We start from the raw sequence: 17,263 nt of genomic DNA, 5'->3' as shown, positions 1-17,263 counted from the left end.
TTATCTCAAGAGGGAATTGTAAAACAATTCACTGTTGGAATACAAAGCATAAAGCCATGTTTTCCATCAAGTGACTGTGCCAGGATGTATGCATTTCTTTTTTACCCATGCTCTTGGTCTGTCCTCCTTTCCATTCTCTGTGTTCATATGTTACCCTCACTCTTTGCTCCACTTGCTCCACAAGCTGATTTTTTATCCTTCTTCTTTTTGTTTCTCTAAATTCATACTTCTAGGCCTGAGTTGTATCAGTGGGTCCATATGCTCAAAGTTCTGTTTATAAAATCTGTCCCATGCTCAGCTGGGAAGTTACCAGCACTGGGAAGGATGGAAGGGTCATCTCAAGCTCTCTTTCACTTCCTATTCACCATTGGACTGCCCGTCTCAGAGCAGTGCAGTGTTTGTTGCCTCGTGTTGAACCTGAGTTTCTCTCTAACCTCGGAATCCCTTCTGCAGAATTAACGGCAAAATCATCTTGTCGTGCAGCTGGGTATTCTTGCCTGCGCGGCAAGATAATCACGGATCAAAGTATGTGATCAACTTCCTCATCTCACCACCACTGCTCTGTATGTATGTGCGGTATTATTGTTTATAAATCCTTATCTTACAGAAGTTATTTTCAAAAGAGACTTCAAAAATGGCAATATTTCCATGTGGTCAAATTTCTTAAAGGACCTCAAATATCAAGGATCAGCTTAATGTGGTTTCTTTTCGTTACAGCTCCAGTTTTATCTTTGGTGGTTTGTTAATTTACCCTTTGAATTGCAGCTTGCAACCTTTGTGCAGTTTTCATAATAAGATAATGCTTGATTTTATTGCTACAAATTAATTACAAGAGAAATTACATATGCACTATGCAGAGACCAAAAACTCAGACATATATGATTATGTAAAACAGATAATCACAGGAACCCAGATAGTGTTTTATTTTCTTTAGATCAAAATATATTTTAATGTCATCCTGCTGGGCAGGTGAATGAATAATTTTACGGGAGTCGTTCACCTTCCCTCTTTTCATGGATTTTATCTGTCTCCTTGCAGAGATCTCAGAGGGTTGTTTCATGTTCATCAGGAAAGAGAAAGAATGGCATATCCCGGATGTTTTAGGGTTATAACATTGCCTTTTGGTCAAACTTGACCTTTTGAATTACGGTGTTCTGGGTTTTTTTTAGTGAAATAAAGAGAGTTGCAACACTTAAAGACAAGCTGTTACACTTCTTGCTGTGATCTATTCTCTGTTTAATCTAGAATATTGAAATAATTCCCTGATTCTCCAAAATAAAAGCTTTTTTTTTCAAACTGGCATAAATTAGGCAATGCAGGTAAAGTTATTTTTAGAGAAATAAGCTAGAGCATTTGTGTCCACGTGAACAGCTGTGCAGATCGAACTGGCTGGGTCCTGTTAGAAATCCCACTAACGTGACAGTTTTTTGACCATCTAAATTGTTCCTGTCAGCTTGAAGTCTTAGATTTAGAATATGACATTTTGGGAATAAAAATAGATAAGGATCTTCTATGTATCTCCTCAAAGTCAACCCTTTTTTCCCTGGCAACTTGTTCAGTAACCTGTAGTTATGAAAGCTGTGCTTTTTCTGAAGCTAGCTTTGTTGGGAAACCTAGTATGACGGAGTACAATTACATGGAGCCTTGACTGTCTGCTGGCCAGAAGCTAGGGCAGGTGGGTGACAGGGTGACAGGGGCGCTGTGACCAGCCCCATGCCCTGAGAGAGGGGAGGGCTCCTGCTCCTTCCCTCGCCTGCTCTCCCTGACTGGTTCTTCCTTGCCCAGCTCCCCGCTCAGCAGTCCTGGCCCATGCTGTTCAGTAGCAGTGGTATTTCTTTGCTCAACCCTTTTCTGAGCTACGTTACTCTTTAACAAAAATAGCAGGTTTCTCTTGGGTTTCCTGCATTCTCCTGCCTTTTTTTTTTTTTTTTTTTTTTTTTTTTTTTTTTTTTTTTTTTTTTTTTTTTTTTTTTTTTTTTTTCTTTTTTGCGAGTTCAGCTTGCTTTCAGCAGGGTCCAGTGCTAGTGTGGAAATGGGGAGCATGGAAGAGTGGAAAGGGGGCTGCCACTTCTAATGGCTGTGAAAACTGGTTCAATATCACTTTTGGGGATATTGAAAAAAAAACTACTGCTTTCCCTGCAAACTTTATTTTACTTGTCTCCATGAATGATCATTTCTTCAAATTGATGGCTGTCGATAAGGCAACCTGTATCTGACTTGTGAATCATTCCTCCCCGATGTATACTGATCGAGACATACTTCACTATTGTCACAAACGAGGTAATTTAATCAAATATTCGAATAGAAAAAGTAATCGCCTGCCAAGACTAAGTAATAGAAAATGCCTCTTATTCCTGTTTGCACAATGCCATCTCTTCCTGTAAAGTAAAGGACATAGAGCCCTTTGGTGTCTGCACTGCCCTGCAACATGCAATGCCAGGTGCTCACAGCACAGATTTGCATTTAGCTCCCAAGGTATGACTAAAAAATAATGTAAAGAGGAAGACCGAGATTTCACTGTCAAGCAGCAGTGCAGCTCCAGGAGCACAGCAAAGAGACACTTCAGTTAGAGGGATAAATATTTGTTTTGACAAACATGCAAAAAAAAAAAAAAAAGTTTTTGAATATTTCGGCAGAAAAGGTTTTTCTTGTGGGGATGAGGGGGGATTGGCAGTTGTGACATTTTTTCGCATTTTCTGACAGTTGGTCGGAGCATTAGGCTCCAACAGTTTTAGGCTGTTGGTTTGGGTTTTTTTTTTTTTTTTTCCTTTGTCTTTTTTTCCTTTATTTCCTTCACTATTCAGGGTGTTTTTTCTGATCTTTTGTTCATTTTGACATTTTTATGGGTTTATTTAGCAGTTGTTTGTGGGGCTGCTTTTGTTGTTGTTCATGTCCTGGTTCGATTTTTTTGTTTGGATTTCTGTTAATCTGAATTGCAGCTTCTGGTGCCTTCCAGGAGCTTCTGCAGCCCCCAGTTTCTGCTGGCTGTTTCCTCAGTAATTGATTCTTGCGCCTTTAGTCACAAACTTGTGGCTAAAATTCACCAGCTGAGAATTAGTTAGTTTAAATCTTAGGTCACAGTGGTTGCAGAGTCTCAGCCTTCCTTCCCGATTCTTCGGTGTCTCTTTCCAGCTTGCAGGCAAGTGGCTCTGGTTTCTGTTGGGCTCTCTTGCTCTGGCAGAGCTGCAGCACAGCAAGCTGGGCACATCTGACCCGGCCTGGGCTGCTTCTAAGCATGGTAATTGATTGGCATTGTAGTCAGTCTAAACTCAGCCAAAAAAATTGATATATATAAATGGCATTTGGAAATGATGTATAGGAACATAGAATATGATCCCTGGTATACAATACATTACCATCGTGACAAATGGTCCTTTTGGCCTGCCACTACAGAACATATACTGTATTTGATTTCCAAAATAATAACTTTAAATAGATTTTTAAAGCTGATTTAACTGTAAAATAAGTTATTACCAACTAGTTTATATTTTTTATTAAGCTATAGAAACCTTTTTTTTTATTTAAAGGAAGCTAAGAGAATGTGTAGTACAGATCTGTAAGTATTACTCTATAGGACTAATTTAAGAGGTTATGCATCAAAAAGCATTTCCTTTAAATGGCCATTCTCTATCTTGCAATAACAATTACTGTTCTTCAACAAACATCAAAGCAATAAAGCACAGAATATAAGCACTGTAGATCAAAGAGGGGAAAAAGCACCTTTCAAAATGAGGATTTGACAGAAATAATGAATATTTGAACTTGAAGACTAAATTAGTGAATTGAGCCAAAGTGATGGCTACGGCCTCCTGTTGTTATCTGAGATGCAGATTTGGTAGTTGTTTTGAACTTCTGCTTTTCTGAGCAGACTTTGCCACAGTTACCACAAAAATGGTATTCCCCAGCTCTGAGAATTAGCTGAAATTACTCATAGAGTTTCTTCTTTCAGCTTTATAACATGGGGGAGAGAAATGATATTTGCTCTGTGAAAAATTGCAGTTTAAAAGCTGGTGGAAAAATGCAAGACTTCACTTAAAATAAATCAGTGGTCTAAGTTTATGGCTCAGAGCAGTGAAAATTTCCCATGATACATTTCATAGCTTAGCAATATATTTATTTTGCCTTTCCAACAGATTTTTCAGATTTATCTAGAAAGTGGTAACAAGGGGGACTTGTGCATTTGCTCAGCTGTGTAAGTTGTATGAATCCAAAGAGTCCACATTTCTACAGATTTTTTTTCCCATTTATTGTGGCCACAAGAAAAAAAAAATCTGTAATTTGGAGTGGATAGGCACTCCTATAGTGTATAAATTTATCGATCCAGAAACGTCACAGCTATTGTTCCTGCTGCTGTTACATGTGTAGGAAAAAATTATATAAAGAAATTATGTAGTTCTGAGAAATCATGTTAGTCTTAAAATGCTTAATTTTAAACTCTGAATATGATCTTGGAAAACTGACAGAAAGACTGCATTTAGATGTGTAGATCTCTCCATCAGTCAAAATTAAAGAAAAAAAAAAAGAATTTAGTATAGAAAAAAGATCCATGAGATTTTCCATCTTAGAAGGAGGAAAATGGCTACGTTTAAGTGCCTTGTAAAATTCTTCTTTCTATTAATTTCATCATGAAGTGGTTGATCTTCCCTTTGTTTGAGGAGTCCCAGCTTGTGCAGAATTAGCTTCCTCGTTCACTGGCTACCATAAAGCTGTGAACAATGTAGTCTGTTGTCTTTTCATGCAGTAAACAACCTGAGATTGGAAGGCAGACGTATACGACAAACCATTTGCAGACAAGCAGGAGCACAGAAAATCTTGACTGCTGTCTGAAATATCCCAGCTTATTTTTCGGTTTTCAAGATTCGTTTTCATTTTGAGAGGTACAAGGCTTTTTTTTTTTTTTTTTTTTTTTTTTTTCCTGGTAAGCGTTTTTTACTTGTACAGTGCCTGTGTTTGAGCTCCTAATGAAGCACTTTTGATGAACACTAGAAAGGTCTAATGGTTGAGTCCTTGAATGCACAACTTCTGATGAAAATAAACTTCAAGGTCTCAGAATACGCTTATCAGATCTCCTGTATGAATAAGTTTCAGGTCCCAGAGTAGATTGCATAAATCTTTTTTGGTTGAGCTTGGTGAGTGCAAAGCTTAATACCCACAGGCCTGCAATCTTTTTGAAGGAGATTATAATTCAGCTCCAGCTTTGCATCCTGGATAAAGGTTCCTCTTGAACACAAAGTATGTTACATACTTCTGTGCTAGTGATCAAAATACCCAATGGATTATCGCTTCTGCAATTCTTAAACCTTCAAAATGATGTTAAATGCTGTATCCAATCAACTAAGCCTTAAATTAAATTACTCTAGGTTGAAGGCAGAGTTAATATAATGACTAGGTAGTCATAATATTTCTATCATATGTATATAAATATATACATAACTCATGAGATTGGCTGAAAATTTATAAACAGTGTGTTTAAGAATCTCTGAGAAGCGTTTCTTTTTAATACCACATTGTGGTAAAGACTACTGCCAGAGGAAAAGAAAAATAATTTCCCAAACTAGCTGTTCATCCACAGTAATTTAGGAAAATTCTGCTATTCTACCATTCAGGCTTTGGAGATTTAGTTGTTAATAAGGAGTACCTTGTTGCACTCTATTTATTGTGAGATTTGTGTTATTTATTGTGAACTGTATGTTTTATTAATGCTATTTGTCTTCAAACTCTCACTAGCAAAATACTATAGATAATAGTGTCTATTATCATAATGGATTCAAAAGCCAGTTTCTCTTTGAAACTATATAGGGCATTCTTAATATCGCCCCCCCCAAAAAAAGGACTTTGTTAAAACGGGTTGGACATGAAACAGGGTCTCAATGTTTCACAGCATATACTAATACATAATAGATTGAATCTATATAGTAGATTGAAACATAGAAATAAATTCATGACATGCTGTTAGTTCTTTTCTATCCTTGATTTTTCCTTGATTATTTAGTAACACACTGATTTGCAAAAATCAGTCATGCCTGTCATGGTGAAAAATGGTGAATTAGTGGACCTTTAGACTTTATTTATCTTCCTTTAAATTCAAAGGCTTCCGTAAAGCAAAGCATTACCTCATCTGTGTGACGGGGGAGACTGAGTCACAAAGTTAATTTATTCATCTGAACTTTTTTGGCTGGCCTATCAGTTATTGCTATCCCTTCAAAACAGTGTATAAAACAGAGCCAGGAACCTTTTTTTTGCCAGTGATGTCAGCTCTTGTAACTAGATACCAACTTTGAATTTCACATACTTTGTGTTAGAGCTTCAGAGACCGTTATCATATTATTCTGTAAGCAATTCAGAGTCATAACATTTCAGGTACAAGAACAAAATCCCATGCAAAATCCCTTTCTAATCACCTGTGGGCCGGCTGTTGAGACAGAGCCATAGGCAAAGCTGGCATTGCTGGGAGATTCAGTCTGCTGTCACAGTCTTGCAACTCAGCTCCCAAAGCTTGATCAAATCTAGTTTAAACCTACTTTAACTGAGCAGTTTCATCTCTTCTTGGAGGGAAAGGAGTAAGATCTTCTTCTTTCACTCTCACTCCTCTCTTAGAAAATAAAAAAGACTTTTTGCTTTCAAAAAAGTAGCACGTAGTTGTAGCCATAACAATATTTTTATTTGAATTTTATCTGGGATTGTGTGAAAATCTTTATATTCTTTTGCTCTTCTAAAAGTACCTTTACTTGTATGATAGCTTATTCTTATCCCGAGAAGAAATATGAGTTACTGTACCACAGATTACTTTTTTTAAAAAAAGGAAACACTAAATTCCCAAGGTTAAGAAACAGAAGGGGATCACAATCAGAGCAGTGCCCTGGCCAGTGGGATTTATCTGCCAGTGGCAGAAAGTGCAGTCTCCTTAGTCCAGGGCCGTGCCGGTGCTGCAGGAGCACCGAGGAGTCACTGTGAGGAAAACACCGCAGTCCTTACGTAGATGGCACTTCTTTCTTTCACCTTTCTCCCCGTGCAAAAAACATACACAGTGCTTGGAGCTAACCATGGCAGTGAGGGAAGTGAGACCATCACCAGGGCAAAGGGAGGCGCTCCCCTCTGCGAAGGGAGCAGTGTCTAAGTGCACAGAGAGCGCCAGAGCCGCGGGCCCTGCCTGCCGGCCTGCCCCGGCCATGGGGCGGCGCTGCCCCTGCACACCCGAGCCCTGCCCAAGCAGCGCTGCCGGCTCCTCAGCGCTTGTCTGCAACTCCTGTCTAATCACGTAACCAGGCCCGCATCTGGATTACTTCCCAAAGAGCTCAGCTCCGCTAGGTTATTACTTCTTGTGCTCTGATTTTAGATGCTGTTGTTTGAGATGAAGCTTTGTGTGATGTTTTTCTCCAGCCTCTGATGAGCCTGTCAAAGTATTGGGAAAAGAAACAGAGCAACGTGATACGAAACTGCATTCCCTCCTGAAATCCTTGGCACTTTGCAACAGAGAAATTTAGTATTTTTTTTTTAAATATTTTTTAACATTTCATCCTTTGAGAATGGCCATCAGTGTATTTTTTCCCCGATTGGAGATGGTGTCAGTAAAGCGCATGCCACATTTACAGCTAGTGACAAGTTCTTGACTGACTGTAGCCAGCAAGGGGTGCTTATGAATGCAACAGTCAAACACCTTCCCTGAGAGACTGTGCCTCTTCCTTAAGAGGTCCAGCTTCCATTGCCTTAGTGATCAATTTGATATCTTGTTTCCAGATCACTGTTTTCAGCAGGTACATTAGACAACATCAAACTAGTCTCCAAGAAAGCTTGTTAGGTACGAATATCCTCGACCTTCTGCAAGATGTTGTGGATGTGATTCAGGTAGCATTTTTGTCATGTTGTGAGAGGCAAAATTGTAGTTGAACTTAGCCCCCCTGCCGTTTTTTGGGAGCATAGGTAGTGTAGTGCTGCTGAGAAAAAGGCAGAGGGGAAGGCAAATGGGAATAAATCCCACTGCTTGGAGCACCTGGGGCCTTAAAGCATTCAGATTGTTTTTCAAATAAACAATATTCCTCAAGTTTTACAGAAACATCTTCATTTAGGAAAATTTGCTATTTTATTTTATTTTATTTTATTTTATTTTATTTTATTTTATTTTATTTTATTTTATTTTATTTTATTTTATTTTTTAACTGATGCCTATCTTGACTAGTTTTGCCCTTTAAAATAATTGAAATTGATGCTTCAAAGAAAAAAATCTGGAAAGTGCATAGCAAAAAAAATCCATGCTGAATGACCCATATGGTACCACATTAACCTTAATCACATTAATCCTTCACCACAATTACTTCATCTGACCACCTACCTCCTCGAGTTGCTATCTCAGTGAGTTTGCCATGCTTCTGCACGCTCCTAAGTAGCACACCCCTATTGAAATCATGGATTTCAGTTGGACTACTTATCTCAACAGACACTTAGCCCTTTGTATCGGGCATTTAAAATAAGGCTGTTTGGTGATCCTGATACTTGGTTGGAGTTTGCCATACATTTCTTTTAAATCGGGGTCAGGGATGTTGCCTAGTTTGCTATAAAAGGACTGAGGAATGCCTTTCTCTGTAGTAGTGATAATATAACTTTTTCAATATTTATAATCAAACAAGTGAAGTTGTTTGGTAGTAGCACAGAGCGTGCTTTGCTGGTTTGTTCACGTGTATCTGTTACAATCTTGTGGTGGTTTTGGTAGATTTAGGATGGCAATATAGGTATATCTTACCAATATGGAAAAAAAATCAGGACAGGTCTTGAATATCTAAGTTTATGTGAAAACTTTAGCAACTGTTGTCAGTATTTTTTCTCAATTAATTACAGTATTTAAGTATTTTTGTGTGGCTGTAAATTAAAATCTGATAGTAAAGCACATAAAACTTTTTTATGAGAGTATGTTTTTGATACTGGGACAAAATCTCTGTTAATGAATTTTGCATATTCAGCCCACATTGAAACAAGGTAACTTGTAAAAATAATCATTATGTCTTTAGCTACTGATTGATGTCTATATTCTTAACTTGCTGCACTGTAATTACCTTGGTAAGAATTAAAATCAGTTTCTTATTTTTCAAAGATTAGTTGCTTTAAAATAAATTTTAAAATTATAGAGCTTTTGGTACTTAAGACAATGGTGGGCATTATTAGTATGGCTGGAAGGTGGATTTTCCAGGACAAATGTGAAAGATGGAGGAGAGCGGTGCTGCTCGGTATTCTAAGAATAAGCCCTGATGGATCTGAGCAAGAGAGAAGCATGCGGTGCCCCTTCTACTTGATGGCTTGGAAATGATGGGTACTAGTGAGGAGGTATTAAAAATGGATTGGAATCAGACAGCCAGCCATTCTAATAAACATGTGAGCCTGAGATTTCCTACAAGTTGATTTCTTTTGGCAATTTAAAAACACAACTGAACATGACAGCCCTTGTCAGTCTCGAGAACAAAGCGTGTGAAGCGTGATTGTTGTGAGCAGCAGCACATGCTTCTGCAGCGCTCCTGAAGCACCAGGCGCCAAGGAGGGCTCAGGATAATTAATGTACCGACCTGAAGGATCCTTCATACGGAGCTGGGATTCTTCTTATCCAAAATAGAGCATCCGCACTGCATTCCCTGTGAGTGCTGACATTCATTTCCTACAGATTTGCAGTGCATTCCACTTCTGAATTAATTAGGGTATCCATACACACACACACACACACATATATGCATGTATGTAGTCTCTAAAGAAATAATGCCTTCAGCTAAAAATTTCAGTATTCCAAAAGTCTTTCCCAAATAAGAAATGAATATCTAATACAGATTTTATTCACCCAGAAACCTCGATTGACTGAAAGTAAAATGTCTGGCACAGTCTGAAGTTCTGTATATTGGGAGGTTTGGTGAAAGAACAGGCAGTGCAACATGAAGTGATAGGGCTTTAGGGATGAGAATATTGCTAACCTCAAAATTCAAAGTTGTTACCATCGACTGTGAGACAGTCTCATATGAAACATACGATCTCACTATGTCCTGTGCTGTGCTCTCCTGTCCTATCTCTCTTCCTGAGAAATATATACTTTAATGGCCCTGAAGCATACTTCTCTTTGAATACAGGAGTGAACACGGGCATCAGTTTATTATTTCTGTCTTACACTGGGAAAACGCAGGCAAAGCCAGAGGAGGGCATTCCGTAAGGGCCTTCAGGAGCTGCGGCCTCCAGCCAGGCGGGGTCTGGCAGGTTACACGTAGCACCGAGCTCAGGCCTTCAACACATGCCTTCAACTGAGTGGCCTCCAGACCTCTGTCCACACTAGTCCCAAAGGATGTTGTGGTTTATGGGTTTGGGGCCCTAAGCCTCAGCTATCCATCCTCTTTCAGAAATATTTGAGTATACTCCTGGGGGAAGTATAGGTACCTCTAAAATAGTGTAATCCTCGAAAGGACCCTTGGTTTCTGTGCAGTTTGCAGCATCAAGCAAATGATAAAATAGTTGTCAAAGTTGTGAGGTGCATGTGAAAGCTTCTGGTAGGTACTTAATTAACGATAAACTCTCGGTGAGGTAACTTGAATACCATGTGATGGGCTGTGGCCAAAACGAATACGTCCAGCAGAGGTTTTGAACGAGAACAGTTGATTTAGCAGAGGAAGCTGAAGGAAAGTCTCCATCTGGGGAACACAGTATTTGCATGGAATACTTCAAAAGGATAATAATAAGTTTATTCAGAAAAGAAAAAAGCTATGGTTAGGAGGCATTAATTATTATCTGTATCCACTTCAGTTTCCTATCGTAGCTGGGAGGTATGCTGGTGTTTAATAGGAGTAATACCCGTTAACTCTCAAACCTGCAGGCAAAAGTCTAGTGAAAAGGTTTAGTCATCCAAATCTCTTTGCTCATTCAGGGCTAAAATTTTTGTGATTTATTTTTAAATAATTTACAAAACTTTACAAAGCAACATTTTAAGATGCTCCTCACAGGATTTCTTAGCCTCTTTTCCTGTCTCTGCACTTCAATATGATTATGAATAGAAGTAGATTTTAGAGGTTTCAAAGACATAATCTTATTATTTCTTCTCCCTTTGCTCCAAAGAGTACATATTGATTGTTTCCATGTTAGCAGCTCTAACTTCAAGACCATTAAAGGATTAACTCATATTCTTAAAACTTCATATTCCATTATATCCAGGCAACAGCCACGGGCCCTCTAGACAGAATCAGTAAAGATGATGCAGCACTTTTCAGTCAGTAAGTTACAAAACGTTATATACCTTTGGAGGGTTTGACCCTTTGAGAATCAGCCAGACGTTCGTAGCCTCGCTGACTTAGAAGTTAGCACATTTCGTAGGTTCCTGGTATAACATGCAGCCCATGCAAAATTTTCATGGGAGAAAGAATTTTCCTTGGAAGGGGCAATTAGAAAACAAACAAAAAAACAAAAAAAAACAGAATCCCTTTGTTATTGCTTGATCAGAGTTGTAGAAATCACTACAGTCTCTCGTATCTAGTTTTCATTTAAGGCTCCAAGTTATTTACTAAGCATAAAGGGAAGAAGCAGAAGTGAAAGCAACTTCAATCCACTGGGTATCATATGCCGGAGAAAACGTTTTTTCTTGGTGAAAAAGCAGCAATAGTACCTTAAAGGAAAAAGCATTTGCACCAAAAGTACCAAATGTACCAAATAGAGGACCACGACTATCAAATGTGTGTGTGTGTGTGTATATATATATATATATATATATAAAAAAAAAAGCATCTGAACCAATCACACTATAAATGGGGTTTATGTAAGTAGATGATGGAGATCTTAAAGATGATACTCAGTTAAGTATTTGGGGAAAGATAAATTTTACTGTGGTGTTACATATGTGTGTGTGTCTTTGAGAATGTCCATCCATAGATACATATGTATCCATAGAATACACTGCTAGAAATAACTAGAACTGTCAGACCTGCTTTGCTGGCTAATGGAGTTTTGATAAAATATAGCTTATATAACGGTGGTTATTAGAAAAAAAAAAGTCTTCATGTTCTCATTTTAACGGATGTGGCTTCGGCTCTGATTCTGCAGGTTGCAGTAATGTGCAGAGTCTCTTTCCCATTCAAAGACCCGCACCAAGCTGTTTACCATACCACAAGTATGGTACCATGGCAGGTACCTGCCAGGAAAATGTAATTTATCTGCAGCTGTTTTATAAATACTGTTTCATAGAACACTGATACACCAAGCATAGGAACCTTTTCATTTGTGCTTTTACCTTTCCTTTAATCCAATTTATTCCATACAGTATTAATTTTTAAAATGTATTTGGGTATGTGTGTAAGCAAGTGCATATACTGTAAGCATATATAAACTGTCCTAAACATATTTATTTTGAGAAAAGAGGACAACTAACAAATCCACAAGTATTTCTGTATCAACCTACTCTAAAATAGAAGTTTTAATAATAGAATATTTTTTCTGCTTTTCTTGAGATCATTCTTGGGATGTGTCAGAGTATCTTCACAGCAACACTGATAACGCTTTGAGGCACTTTTGGGAAGAAGAAAAGTCAAAGAAGGGTCAAGTACAATAATTTGCATTGTGTGTGAGCTTGAAGTGTTATACTTATTAAAAGTAGTAACTAACCTAAATGGGTTTCATAGCAAAGACTTATTCTCTAGTAAGTTAAAACATTCTATATTTCAAATATCTTCTTTTTCTTAGAGAAATAAATTTTAGTTATATATTTTTCATTGTGTTAAACTTCATATATTGGATTTCATTTTAAACAAAAAAAATCAGCATAACGAATTGAGTACAAAATTTGCTGGAGTCATTAAAAATGATATCAGTAGATGTTAGGTGAGAAAAACATGAAATATTCTGTAAACAAAGTAAATAGTTCTGTGCAACTCACTATATATTTTCATGGAGAAGTGAGTTGGAGAAGCACTTTGCTAATTTATTGTTGGAAAGGCCCTTGCTGGCTTAGTCAAGCAAGAAAATTACCCCCAAAGCCCACAAGATTTATAATGCTTAGGAAACAAAAAGAAAAACATCCAATGGAAGAGAAGGGCAATTCAAAACCTAATGAGACATTTTAGGCCTCATTTACATCTTGAACCTGATGCATTTCTTCAAAAGGTTTTTCTTGCTAATTTGCATACTAAAAGCTCTTCTTCTCTTACCAAAATGATGATGAGATTGCTAACACTGTACTGAGGTTGACATTACTTTAAAAGCTGGATGTAGTCACTTTTAGGAGCTTATTATTATTGGAGCATTTTTAAACTCAGACCTGTTTTAAAAGTTGATTATGTAACCAAACACCTTCTGTTTGAAATACCACACCTGTAGTTTTAAAACAGGTCATTCCTAGGGCAACATGATTGTTTTATCAGTGACGGGGCTTTTTCTCTGGATGTGTCCATCTGTGTGTGGTTAAGCAAGAATTGTAAAAAAAAACCTATAAATTATATAAACTGTATAAACTATGCAAATTATAAAACTTACAAAAAGTATGGATACATGTATTCTAACCGGATGCACTTGATCTGGTTGGTATCGCGAATCTGGATTTCTGAAAGGCCCGTTACAAACCCCCTCGCCACAGGCGTTTAGGGAAACGAAGCAGGCAGGACACGAGGAAGGCCCTTGCAGGGGTGAGGGGTGTGGAGAGTCAAGCAGGCACTGCGTGTGCCAAGCAGCTTCCAGAGCCCAGGTGCCTTCCCTGGAGGATGTGGTGAGTACGACCCATCCGGGGGATCAGTCTTCTAACTCCAACTGGTTGAGTTTTGCTGCTGCGTCTCTGAAACAGAGAGAGAGGCTGCCCCGGTGAAAACCCTCACCTGGCATTTTCAGAACTCGGATAGGTGCAAGAATTATTGTTGAAATAGCAAGACATAAATGAACATCAGTTTATTCTTAACTGCATATGCATTTTTAAACTGGGTCAAAGGTTATAATATATTACATAAATATTGTTTTGAAGTGAGTAAAGGAAGAAACACAGAAGAAGTAATTTAGACAAAATTTTATAATGTGTTGAAGGTAAGCAGAAGCAAGATGAAGAGTAGCAAGGAACTTTTAAAGCACTTTACATGATCTTCTGTAAGAAACTGTGCATTAATTGGCAAAATATCTCACTGAGAAAAATAACATTTACCCCCTTTTCTGTAACAGCAGCAGCATATCTATAATAGGTTCCTTACTTCTGTTGGCTAAATAATAGAAGTAATTTTTTTATGACCTAAATAACAGAAAGGTCATACTTTAACAAAGCTTAGGTGCAAACAGGCATGACGAATGTTATAGCACAAAAAGCTAAGTATGCTAAGGACCTAAAATCCTGCTCAGGCATAACCTTAGCAGGGGAAAGTGCTGTTTAGAATAAATGCTTACCTAAGAATTTTTAAATTTTTCATGCACAACCCTGAAGCGAGAAATCTGTCACCTGAAATTATCCTATGCTTTGTGTGTTTTCACACTTCTGTTAACAGTGAGCTGTTAATTGATATGCATGGGAGCCACTGGATAAAGTAAGATTTTGGACAACATGCTGCCACTGTCTGGCTTAAAACCCCACAAGGCTTCCTCTGCTAACTGATATTAAGTAACCTTTACTTTTATCTTAGATTTTTGCATCGTGCTTTGAAGACATCAAAACTTTTAAGCCTGTTGACCAACTTTAATCAAATGAAACAGAAGGATGGAAATCTAAAAGGATGTTTCTACAAATTCCCTGAGTATAGGTGGCTCGGCAGAGGGGAGAGTTGTGCTTAGCCCCTTGTCTTAGGCAGTTGTTACCCTAGGAGTACGTGGTACACGTGTTGTTGCTGGCCCTACAATTAAATTTGTCTAACAATGCTGCCTGAAGCATATTGGCTTGCCTAGGGTGTGTTGATGTATTAGAGCAAGGTCTGAAAAGGGTCCCCCAAGGGCTGTTTATTGAAAATACAAGCCCACATGTCCAAAAAATCTTTCAAAATCTGGCCTTAGTTACTGCCTAGCTCTAGGGGTACCTTAACTTCAAATACACTGTCTTTTTGACCTGAGGTTTGGAGAACCTAAAGCTGCTGTTTGTTTGCGTGACTGAAGTGTCTTGGTATAGGAGAACAGAATTACTCTGTGCTCTCTCATGCCTAAGCATTTTTAGGTAGCCAGTGCTTTGTCTTAGTCCAAGGCAATGAATCCAGCAGAGCTTCTGAGGGTGCGTTCTGCACGACAGTGAAAGCAGGTCGCCACGTGTACCTAGCTAATGAATGCCCTGAATACTAGGTACTACACGCTGTTTCTGGGTTGAGGAGATTTCTCCTCCTCCTAAAAATAGGCGTTGTACAGAAAAGGATTCAAGGTTCCCTGGGCCAGCAAATAGCAAAAATGGAAGTGTAAATTTTTAGCCTGATCCCAAGAACAGTAGGACTAGAATAATGAGCCTTGGCCTTCAGGTGTTTGTTTTCTATGTAGAGACTGCATAAGAAGTACTGTGTTTCAGCACCTTGATCTTCTCTGCTTCCTTCCTCTCCCCAAGGCAAATCCCCTGCATAAACAGGTACCCCTTCTTCTTCCAGAACATGCATTAAACAGGTGCAGCCTTCTGAAATAGCACTGAGGAAATAAGTGACACCTTCCTCACTTGTTGAAAGAAAGGCTTTTGAAGAAGCCCTCGGAGTTAAGATCCCAAACTGAAGTAGGAACCCTGCTATAGTCTTGTGCTGTGAGGTTTCAGGCATCAAAGAGGAGCTGTGAACACGCTGTCCAAGCATTTTCCCAGTAGCCAGCTGTGGATACCTACCTGAGGAGTGAGTTTCCCCCAGGCAGCTGCCAGCTCACTCTTGAATTGTCCTGTGCCCTGGTCTGAAGCACCAGACTCCTCATGCCCTACAGCAGCTGCCTCTGCACCTCGTATAGAGATCTGGATTCTCCACAGCAGACCAGTTGTCTAAAATATTATTTATTACAGTGCTTAGCCTTTCGCCATCTTTTCAGTGGTGGCCAGCGATAGGACTAGAGGAAACGGCCACAAACTGAGACAGCAATAGTTCCACAGGAACTTAAGAAAACACTTGACAGTGAGGGTGACAGAGCCCTGGATCAGGCTGCCCAGAGAGGCTGTGGAGTCTCCTTCTTTGGAGATCTTTAAAACCCGCTTGGTTGCAGCCCTGTGCCACGTGCTCTAGGTGACCCTGTGTGAGCAGGGGTGTTGGACTCGATGACCTCTGAGGTCCCTTCCAACCTTGGGCATTCTATGGTTCTGTGAAGTCCCTTCTAGCTATTTGCTTGATCAGTGAACATTGGGAAAAAATAAGAAACATTCTTCATCGCGTACAGTAAGAACCCTGTCCGCTCATGGAGTTTGTAAGGTCTTGCAGAGCGCACATGCACCTTCTTCAAGGATTTCAAAATCTTGCTGGATTGACTTCCGTGATAGTGACCGTTCACTGTTCTCCTGCTTTATAAACCTCTCTGTCAGAGTTATTTTTGGTAGTTCTTACCCTTCTGCTTCTTGCTCAGCCTACCACATTTCTGTTGGCGTACAGAGCGCGTGTTAATTCTTCCCATATGGTCTCAGTGAGCTAATCCATTTCTAGATTGTTGTACGTCAATGCTGAGCTCTCTCAAATATTTTCTTGTGCAGTTCCATCTGGAAGTCAACATCTCACCTCCTGTCTTTCTAGTAGCTTTTCACAGCAATTTCATAGATTCTTCAAAGCGCAGGGAAAATCAAATTGCCCCCTTTTAAAGCCTGTTTCTTTTGCTTTGCCTTTTTCTTTAGCACCGAGAACCGCTACATAATCCTCCTAGACATTTAATTTTATTTGAAATTACATGTCTTTATCAATGACAGTAATATTTCAAATGAAAAAATGCCTGTAGCTCTATTTTCCTACTAAAATATGTTTTTATAATTACTGGAGTCTGATGGTTGAGGGAGGACATTTTTTAGTATCACTATTAATACTGGAATCTATGTTTTTCTCACAAATGTCAACACTTTTCCATTATAAATAATATATGATTCTGACAGTTTAGTCTCTAGTTCTTTTGGAAATAATAATTTCAGAATTTTCTTATTTAAACTAAATGATTTTTTACAAAGTACAGCATCTTAGCTGGATTTTACTTAAGGGTCCCACAGAACCAAGCTGTTCCACTTCAGTCCTTGAAAGGGACCTGATAGGACTGATATCTCAAGAGGGCAGGTGTGCTCTTCTCAAGGAATCTGGAATATGTAAAATTCCTCCTTTTTTTTTTTTTTTTTTTTTTTTTTTTTTTTTTTTTTTTTTTTTTTTAATAAAAT

This window comes from Nothoprocta perdicaria, unplaced genomic scaffold (genome assembly GCF_003342845.1).
Source record: "Nothoprocta perdicaria isolate Ctin4 unplaced genomic scaffold, notPer1 scaffold_13, whole genome shotgun sequence".
Classification (NCBI taxonomy): Eukaryota; Metazoa; Chordata; class Aves; order Tinamiformes; family Tinamidae; genus Nothoprocta; species Nothoprocta perdicaria.
This window is presented reverse-complemented; position numbering follows the sequence as displayed.